The following is a 10,753-nucleotide window of genomic DNA, read 5'->3' as shown; positions in this document are numbered from 1 at the left end:
TATTTTAAAAAATGAAATGGAAAAAAAACTGCAGCCAAGACTATGCTACCCAGCAATGCTGACATTCAGAAGAGAAGGAGAGATAAGAAGTTTCCTGGATGAAAAAAGTTGCAGGAATTCATGACCACTAAACCAGCCTTACAAAAAATGTTAAAGGGAACTGTCTGACTGGAAAAGAAAGATATTATTTAAGAGTAAGAAAAGTAAGAAGCACAAAAACAGAAAAAAAATAAGTATATCTGTAAAAATCTGTCAAGGGACACACAAAATAAAAGGGTGAAAGGTAATGACACTATGTACCTAAAATGTGAGTGGGAGAGGAGTAAAGAATGGGTTCAAAATTAGGGGTACCTGGGTGGCTCAGTTGGTTAATCATCTACCTTCAAATCAGGTCATGATCCCGGAGTTCTGGGATTGAGTCCCATGTTGGGCTCCCTGCTCAGTGATGAGCTTGCTTCTCTCTCTCTCTCTGACCCTCCCCACCCCTGCTCATCCTTTCTCTCCCTCTCTCTTTCTCTCTCTTTCAAATTAATAAATAAACATCTTTAAAAAAAAGTGGGTTCAAAATTAAGCTACCATCAACTTAATGTAGAGTACTATATGCAGAAAATGTTTTATACAAACCAAATCGTAACCATGTATCAAAAACCAGTAATAGATATGTAAAATATAAAGGAATCCCAGTACATCACTAAAGAAAGCCAACTCATCATGAGAAAGCAGAGCAAGGGAAGAAAGGAACAGAACTACAAAAACAACAATAAAACAAGTAACAAAGTGGCAATAAATATATACTTATCAATAATTACTTTGAATGTAAATGGACTAAATGCTCCAATCAAAAGATGTACAGTGATGGAATGGATAAAAATAAAAGACCTAAGACACCTAGGTGGCTCAGTCAGCTTAGTGTTCAACTCTAGATTTTGGCTCAGGTTATGATCTCAGGGTTGTGAAATCAAGGCCACAATGGGTTCCATGCTGGTCATAAAGCCTGTTTGAGATTCTCTCTCTTCCTCTCCCTCTACCCCTTTCCCCTACTCTCTCTCTCGGTCTCTCTCTTAAAAAACCAAAAAACAAAAGAAAATAAGAAAACAAGATCCATTTATACTATATGTTATCTATAAGAGACTCATTTCAGGACTAAAAGACACATGCAGATTGAAACTGAAAAAATGGAAAAGCATTTATTGTGCAAATGAATGTGAAAAGAAATCTGGTATAGCAATACTTACATTGACAAAATACTTATATTTTGCATATATATTTGCATTATATTTGCATATAATAAGCAATACTTACATGAGACAAAATGTACTTTAAAACAAAAACTGAAATAGGACACAAAGGACAATATATAATTGTAAACTGAATAATCCAACAAGAAGACAGAACAATTGTAAATATTTATGCACCCAGTATGAGAACACCTAAATATGTAAAGCAGTTAATTACAAACATAAAGGAGCTAAACGATATTAATAAAATAATATTAGTAGACATTAACATAATACTTATATCAATAGACATAATCAGCCAAACAAAAAAAATAAATAAGGAAACAGTGGCTTTGAATGATATATTGGACAGATGGATTTAACAGATATATTCAGAACATCTCAACCTAAAACAGAATAGGGGTGCCTGGGTGGCTCAGTTGAGGATCAGACTCTTGATTTCAGCTCAGGTCATGATCTCAAGATCATGGGATTGAGCCCCACATTGGGTTCCATGCTCAGTGGGGAGTCGGCTTGAGATTCTTTCTCTCCCTCTCCCTCTGCCCCTCCATGCTACATATTCTCTCTCTCTAAAAAAATAAAATAAAATAAGTAAATCTTAAAAAAAAAGTAAAACAGCAGAATACACATTCTTTTCAAGTGTGTATGGAATATTCTTCAACATAGATCACATATTGGGACACAAAACAAATCTCCATAAATTCAAAAAGATCAAAGTCATACCATGCATTGTTTCTGATCACAGCACTGTGAAACTAGAAATCAACCACAAGAAAAAATCTGGAAAGAGCACAAATATATGGAGGTTAAATAACATGCTACTAAACAATGAAAGGATCAACCAAGAAATCAAAGAGGAAATACAACAAACACATGGAGACAAATGAAAATGAAAACACAGCAGTCTAAAATATTTGGGATGCAGCAAAAGAGGTTCTAAGAGAGAAGTTTATAACAATACAGGTGTACTTCAAGAAGCAAGAAAAATCTCAAATTAACCTTTCACCTAAATGAGCTAGAAAAAAAAAAAAAGAACAGACAAAACCCAGAACCAATAAAAGGAAGGAAATAATAAAGATTAGAGTAAAATAAACAAAATAGAATTAAAAACAAAACAATAGGGGTGCCTGAGTGGCTCAGTGGGTTAAAGCCTCTGCCTTTGGCTCGGGTCATGATCCCAGGGTCCTGGGATCAAACCCCGCATCAGGCTCTCTGCTCAGCAAGGAGCCTGCATTCCCCGCCCGCCCCCACCGCCTGCTTCTCTGCATACCTGTGATCTCTCTCTCTGTCAAATAAATAAATAAAATCTTTAAAAACAAGACAAAAACAAAAACAAAAAAAAATAGAACAGATAGATGAAATGAAGGGCTGGTTCTTTGAAAAAAAAAATCCATAAAATTGCTAAACCTTTATTTAGACTCAACAAAAACAAAAAAAAAAAAAAAGGAGAAAGGACTCAAATAACACAAATAACTAAAAAAACTTACAAATGAAAGATGAAAAATGACAACCCAAACCACAGAAATACAAACAACTATGAGAATATTATGAAAAACTATAAATCAAAAAATTGCACAACCTAGAAGAAATGGGTAAATTCCTAGAAGCATATAAACTACAAAAACTGAAACAGGAGGAAATAGAAAATATGAACAGAGTGGTAACCAGCAAAGAAATTGGATCAGTAATCAAAAAATTGCCAACAAACAAAAGTCCAGGACTAGATGGTTTTATGTATGAATTCTACCAAACATTTGAAAAAGACTTAGTACCTATTCTCAAACTATTCTAAGAAACAGAAAAGAAAGGAAAACTTCTATATTCATTCCATGACACCAGCATTACCCTGAAACCAAAACCAGACAGAGACAGGACATAACAAAAGAGAATTACAGACTAATATCTCTCATGAATATAGATGCAAAAATCCTCAAAGTAACATAACTAACCTGAATCTAACAATACATTTAAAAAAATCATTCACCATAATCAAGTGGGATTTATTCCTGGATTGTAAGGATGGTTCAATATTTGCAAATAAATCAATATGATACAACACATTAAAAAAAATAAAGGATAAGAATCATATAATCATTTCAATAGATGCAGCACAAGCATTTGAAAAAATACAACATGCATTCATGATAAAACCCTCAGCAAAGTAGGTTTAGAACAAACATATCGCAACATAATAAAGGCCATGTATGAAAAACCCATAGTTAACATAACATGCAATGGTAAAACAGAGTTTTTTTCCCTAAGATCAAGAACAAGACAAGGATGTCCACTCTCACCATTTTTATTTGACATAGTACTGGAAGTCCTAGCCACAGCTAAGAAAAATAAATAAAAGTCATCCAAATTGTTAAGGGGGTAATGAAACTTTCACTATTTGCAGGTGGTGTGATACTATATACAGAAAAACCAAAAGACTCCACCAGAAAACTGCTAGAACTGACAAATGAATTCAATTAGATTGCAAGATACAAAATCATTGTGCAGAAATTCATTGCATTTCTTTACTGTCTTTTTTCTAAGGTTTATTTATTTATTTATTTGAGAGAAAGACTGAGTACAAGTGAAAAGGGGAAGGGCAGAGGAAGAAGGAGAGGGAGATAATCTCAAGCAGACTCTCCCCTGAGTGTGGAACCTGATGTAGGCTTGATCCCATAACCCCGAGTTCATGACCTGAGCCAAAATCAAGAATTAAATGCTTAACTGACTGAGCCACCCAGACAGCCCCATTACATTTTCATACACAAGTAATGAGACAGCAGAAAGAGAAATTAAGAAAACAATCTCATTTCCAATTTCACCAAAAAGTAATAAAATACCTACAAATAAGCTTAACTAAAGAAAAGACCTATATTCTGAGAACTAGAAAATATCAGTGAAAGAAATTGAAGATGACATAAATAAATGAAAGGATATTCTATCCTCATGAATTGGAAGAACAAGTATTGTTAAAATGTCCAATCCACCTTAAGTTATCTACAGATTTAATGCATTCCCTACCAAAATCCCAATAGAATTTTTCACAGAAATAGGACAAACATCTCTAAAATATATGTGGAAACAAAAAAGACCCTGAATAGTCAAAGAAATCTTGAACAAGAAAAATAGAGCTGGAGGTATGAAAATTCCAGATTTCAATTTATACTACAAAGTTGTAGCAATCAAAACAATATGGTACTGTCACAAAAATAGACACATAGAACAATGGAACAGAATAGAAAACCTGAAATAAACCCAGAATTATGTAGTCACTTAATCTTTGACAAAGGAGGCAAGAATATGCAATAGGAAAAAGATAGTTTCTTCAACAAATGGTGTTGGAGAACTGGGTGGCTACATGCAACAGAGTGAAACTAGACCACTTTCTTACACCACGCACAGAAATAAAATCCAAATGGGTTAAGGACCAAAATGTGAGACCTAAAACCATAAAAATCCTAGAGGAGAGCACAAGCAGTATTTTTTCTGACATTTTCTGTAACTACATATTTCTAAATAAGTCTCCTGAGGAAAGGGAAACAAAACCAAAAATAAGCTATTGGGACCACATCAAAATAGAAAGCTCCTGCAGAGCAAAGAAAACTATCAACAAAACTAAAAGACAACCTACAGAATGGTAAAAGATATTTGCAAATGACCTATCCAATAAAGGGTTAATATCCAAAATATATAAAGAACTTACTGAACTCAACAGTCAAAAAATAAATAACCCGGGCGCCTGGATGGCTCAGTGGGTTAGGCCTCTGTCTTCGGCTCAGGCCATGATCTTGGGGTCCTGGGATCGAGTCCCGCATCAGGCTCTCTGCTAGGCAGAGTGCCTGCTTCCTCCTCTCTCTCTCTCTCTCTCTTTCTCTCTCTCTCTCTCTCTTCCTGCCTCTCTGCCTACTTGTGATCTCTCTCTGTCAAATAAATAAAATCTTTAAAAAATAAATAAATAAATAAATAAATAACCCAATTAAAAAATGGGCAAAATGTATGAAAAGGCATTTCTCCAAAGAGGACATCCAGATGGCCAACAGACACATGAAAAGATGCTAAAGATCACTCATCATCAGGAAAATGCAAATCAAAACAGTGCAATATTATTCAACCATAACAAAGAATGAAATCTTGGAATTTGCAACAACACGGGTGGATCTAGAAAGTATAATGCTAAGTGAAATAAGTCAGTCAGGGGAAGACAAATACCATGTGATTTCATTCATATATGAAATTTAAGAAACAAACAAAGGGGGGAAAGGAGACAAACCAAACAACAGAGTCTTAACTATTGAGAACTATCAGATGGTTACCAGAAGTTAAGTGGGTGGGAGGATTGGAGAAATAGGTGAAGGGATGTGAGAGTAAACTTATCTTGATGACCACTGAATAATAGATAGAATTGTTGAATCAGTATATTGTATACCTATAACTAATTTAACACTGTATATCAATTAATTGGAGTTAAAAACATAAAATTAAAGTTAAAAAAAGAAAATTTCGTTCTTTTTATGGATAGCTATAGTCCATTCTATGGATATGCCACAATTTATTCATCAGTTGCTGGACATTTAAGTATTTTCAACCATTTGGCAATTGTGAAACATGCTGCTATTGATATTCAAGCACAAATTTTTGTTTAAGTACCTGTTTTCAGGGGGTTATTTTTGGTATATACCTAGGAGTAAAATTGCTGGATCATATGGTAACTGTATGTTTAACTTTTTCTAGGAACTGCCACGCTGCTTTTAATGGCAGTTGCATGATTTTACTTTCCCACCAGCAAAATACAAGGGTTCCAAATTTTCCACTTCCTCTCCAACCTTAATATTTTCCATGTTTGTTATTATCATTATTAATATTATAGCCATCCTACTGAATGCAAGATGGTTTTGCATTGTGGTTTTGGTTCGCACTTTCCTAATTATTACTTATGTTGAGCATCTTTCATATACTTATTGGCCAGTTACATACCTTTGAAGAAATAGTTATTCAAATCCTCTGCCCATTTTAAAATTGGTTGCTTGTCTTTTTGTTTTTGAGTTGTAAGTATTTTTTTAAAAAGATTTATTTATTTATCTTAGAGAGAGAAAGGAAGAGAGAGCATGGATGGGTGGAGCAGGGGGAGAGGGAGAGAATTTCAAACAGACTCTCTGCTGAGCGCGGAGCCTGATGTAGGGCTCCATCTCATGTCCCCGAGATCATGACCTGAGTTGAAACCAAGAGTCGGACACTTAACCAACTGAACCACTCAGGCACCCCTGAGTCATTCTTTACATATTCTAGATACTAGGTTCTTATCAGATATATAATTTCAGATTATCTGATATATAATTATCAACTCCCCCCGTTCTGTAAGTTGTTTTTCACTCTCTCGATAGTATTGTTTGATACACAAATGTTTTTAATTTCAGTGAAGTCCAATTTATTGATTTCTATTTTGTTGCTTGTGCTTTTGGTGTTGTATCTAAAACACTTTGCTGAATCCAAGGTCATGAAGATTTATGCTTGGCTATTTTGCCATGAGTTTTATGGTTTTAGCTCTTGTATTTAGGTATTTGATCCATTTGGCGTTCATTTTTGTATATGGTATGAGATGAGGTAGCAGTTCAGCTTCTCTGTTGCATGTGAACATCCAGTTGTCCTTAGTCTGGATTTAGTTTCTTATACACTCCATTTTTATGACTTGAGAACTCTTAATTTTGTTTCTTCTGCCTGGAGCTTTCTTATCTTGGCTCTATGCATGGTTGGCCTCTGATCTTTCAGTTCTCATGTCAGATATCACCTCAGAGTTTTCCTAACTACCCTATCTAATCTAAAGTTGCTTTTATTCCCATCCTAACATCTTATCTTACAAACAAATTTTATTTTGTTCTAGAATTCATTACTCTATTTTATTAGTTGCTCACTTGTTTATTGGCTTTCTTCCTTACGAGAATGTGAGTTGTGTGAGAGCAGGGAACTGGTTTATCCTTTTTATCACTGTATCTCCAGCGCCTGACACATAATAGGCAGTTAACGAACATTGTAGAATGAACATAGAGGTCCCATCAGTAGTATAACACTGACAACAATGTCCTCCAAACCATTTTTCAACTTAATGTATGATATGTCACCACAGTATATAAGAATAGTTTTAAATTTTCTTAAATTTTTCTCTGGGTAAGAAAGTTAAGTTCTGTGAAGTGTAAAAGTGACTCTCTAAGGTCAAACAGAAAGACTTTAACTTGTGGCGTGATTCCCATGACATTAATTTAGCTTGTGGCATCCCACAAGAGTAAAGGAGAAAGACACTGGAGACTTTTCTTTTTTTCTTTTTTTATATTTTATTTATTTGACAGAGAGAAATCACAAGCAGGCAGAGAGGCAAGCAGAGAGAGAGGAGGAAGCAGGCTCCCTGCGGAGCAGAGGGCCCGATGCGGGGCTCGATCCCAGGACCCTGAGATCATGACCTGAGCCGAAGGCAGAGGCTTTAACCCACTGACCCACCCAGGCGCCCCCACTGGAGACTTTTCAAGGTCAAATCCAAGGTGCTTGAACCTGCTTTCAGCCTCCCTGCCCTTCCTTGAAATTTCTTTAAATTCAAGAAAGAAAAGCAGGTAGTACTAGTGTTGACGGTACTTTGCCAACTACAGCAAACATCATTTACTGAGTAATGATTTATGATTATGATTTATGATCATGAGTAATGATTTACTGAGTAAATGATGTAGATTAAAAATGATTAAAAATGAAAGTAGATTAAAAATGAAAGAGACTTGTTAAATAAACTGGAAGTACAATTGCATTTCTGAGTAAGACTGGTTTTTCACAGCTCATCCTTGGTTACCTCTGGACAATGGTTGATCGATAAAGCACTTAACACTGAAGGATTTTAAACCACTCTGCCCCCCTCAACCTTCATGTTCCCACATCCTTCCTGAGCCAATTCTTCCTGAGCCAGCTCTTATTCTTAAGAGGCTGTGGTGTGTGGGAAACAGGATGGCAAAAGGAGGACTGAGCAATCTTATTCTCCTTCATAGGTCCTTGTCTCTTTACCTATCTTTTAAATGTGGATGTTCATCAGGGTTGTTTTTTTTTTCTCTCCTTGGCCCACATATTTGATAAGCACCTTGGTCACATCTTCTACTCTTAGGGCTTCTGTCTTTCACATTGATCTTCCAGTCCAGAATTTTCCTCCAGACCCACATAACTATGTCTGTACTATACACTAGGATGTGCCAAAGATGCTTCTCACCTAATAGCCAAGCTGAAAACAATTATTTACTGCTCTTCACTGTCTGTCATTAAAGAGAAGGAGTGTGGGGACATCACACTGCAATGTGCCTTTATTCTTATCTTAATGAAGCATATCTCCATGAACCGCAGTTCTCAAGGCAGAAATGTAGGAGTCATACCAACATCTCTCCCTCTCCCTCAAACTCCTTTTGGCCCCACCCGCTCTGTTTCCCATCCAGCCTGTCTTCTGTCTTCAAGTCCTTTTCTGAATCCATCACTTACTACACCTCTGAGCACTATGGCTTTGGGAAAGTCATATAACTTTTCTAAGTCTCAGTTTCTGCCCAGAAAATTGAGGTAATGCCTACTTCATAAGGTTGTTGTGAGGATCAAATTTACTATTCAAATTTAAGGGACAGTTATTTGGTGAAAAGCAAGTCTTACTAGCAAAATTTAGGTTATATTTGTTCACAATTTCCAGAAAATATCCATGATGACAGCCTCCTGTGCAGGTCTTCTAGACCGAAGGTATTTTAGAATCACTGATGGGTTTACTGTCACCAGAAAGTAGAATTACATCCCAGAAAGTGAGAGAACAAAGTTCTTTGGCTGTCAGTTGTATTTTACTCACAGCTGTCAAGAAAACACGGTGCATACTGCAGGTCATTAGGCATATGCCCAAATATGCCCTGGGGTGGTCTTACCCCAGCACCCAAATACCCAGAGAACAAAGCTGAGGTTCATAGAGCAGGGCCTTTCCTATTGTGTGATCCTTGCTTCCTGCAGCTGTTCCTTCATGGTATTTTGTGGGCAAGTAGTCTGGCTCATAGCACTGTCTCCACTGGCCAGCCACTGGCCTTATCAGATTGCGCCTGTGGAAAATGCTGTCTTATATTTCCTGAGCCTTACATCTCATTTCCTGAGCATATTTTGATTATCATATAATCCTCACTTTTCCCTCAGCCTCTTAGCCAATAATAGGATGGCAGGAGACACAATCATCCTTTCAGCCCCTTTAATGTCCTTCTGCAGTGTAGTTGCCCAGGTATTTTGAAGCAGCTGGACAGGCTACACCATTCAGCAAAGCCAGTAAAATGTAGTAATGCTGTGATAACCAACTGGATGCTTAGAAACCAGTCTTTGTAAATGAGGTTCCAAAACTGACAAATCTCCATGTCTTGCTTCAGGAAGCAGAGGCAAGGATAATAAGGATTTCTTGGTTCTGGAATGTTGCTTCTCTTGTTTCATGGAAACTCTTCTAACCCTCTAGGAAATGAATTAGGGTGGTTTAGAAAATTAGTTAGGCCACCAGTGGTCATTCTTCCAAATTGTTTGGCCGACTGTAAAGACAGGGGTGTTAGTGCTAGAAAAGCTTCGAAAGACACTGAGGACTTTGTGGTGGGAGAGGAGGAATGGGGAAGAATGACAGAGGAGGTACTATTTTTTTTTTATTTTATTTATTTTTTCAGTGTAACAGTATTCATTCTTTTTGCACAACACCCAGTGCTCCATGCAAAACGTGCCCTCCCCATTACCCACCACCTGTTCCCCCAACCTCCCACCCCTGACCCTTCAAAACCCTCAGGTTGCCCCAACCTCCCACCCCTGACCCTTCAAAACCCTCAGGTTGTTTTTCAGAGTACATAGTCTCTTATGGTTCGGCTCCCCTCCCCAATGTCCATAGCCCGCTCCCCCTCTCCCAATCCCACCTCCCCCCAGCAACCCCCAGTTTGTTTTGTGAGATTAAGAGTCATTTATGGTTTGTCTCCCTCCCAATCCCATCTTGTTTCATTTACTCTTCTCCTATCCCCCTACCCCCCCATATTGCTTCTCCATGTCCTCATATCAGGGAGATCATATGATAGTTGTCTTTCTCCGATTGACTTATTTCACTAAGCATGATACGCTCTAGTTCCATCCACATCGTCGCAAATGGCATGATTTCATTTCTTTTGATGGCTGCATAGTATTCCATTGTGTATATATACCACATCACTCGGCATCAGGGAAATACAAATCAAAACCACAATGAGATATCACCTCACACCAGTCAGAATGGCTAAAATTAACAAGTCAGGAAATGACAGATGCTGGCGAGGATGTGGAGAAAGGGGAACCCTCCTCCACTGTTGGTGGGAATGCAAGCTGGTGCAACCACTCTGGAAAACAGCATGGAGGTTCCTCAAAATGTTGAAAATAGAACTACCCTATGACCCAGCAATTGCACTACTGGGTATTTACCCTAAAGATACAAACATAGTGATCCGAAGGGACACGTGTACCCGAATGTTTATAGCAGCAAT

Source organism: Meles meles, chromosome X (assembly GCF_922984935.1).
Source record: "Meles meles chromosome X, mMelMel3.1 paternal haplotype, whole genome shotgun sequence".
In the NCBI taxonomy this organism is placed as follows: Eukaryota; Metazoa; Chordata; class Mammalia; order Carnivora; family Mustelidae; genus Meles; species Meles meles.
This window is presented reverse-complemented; position numbering follows the sequence as displayed.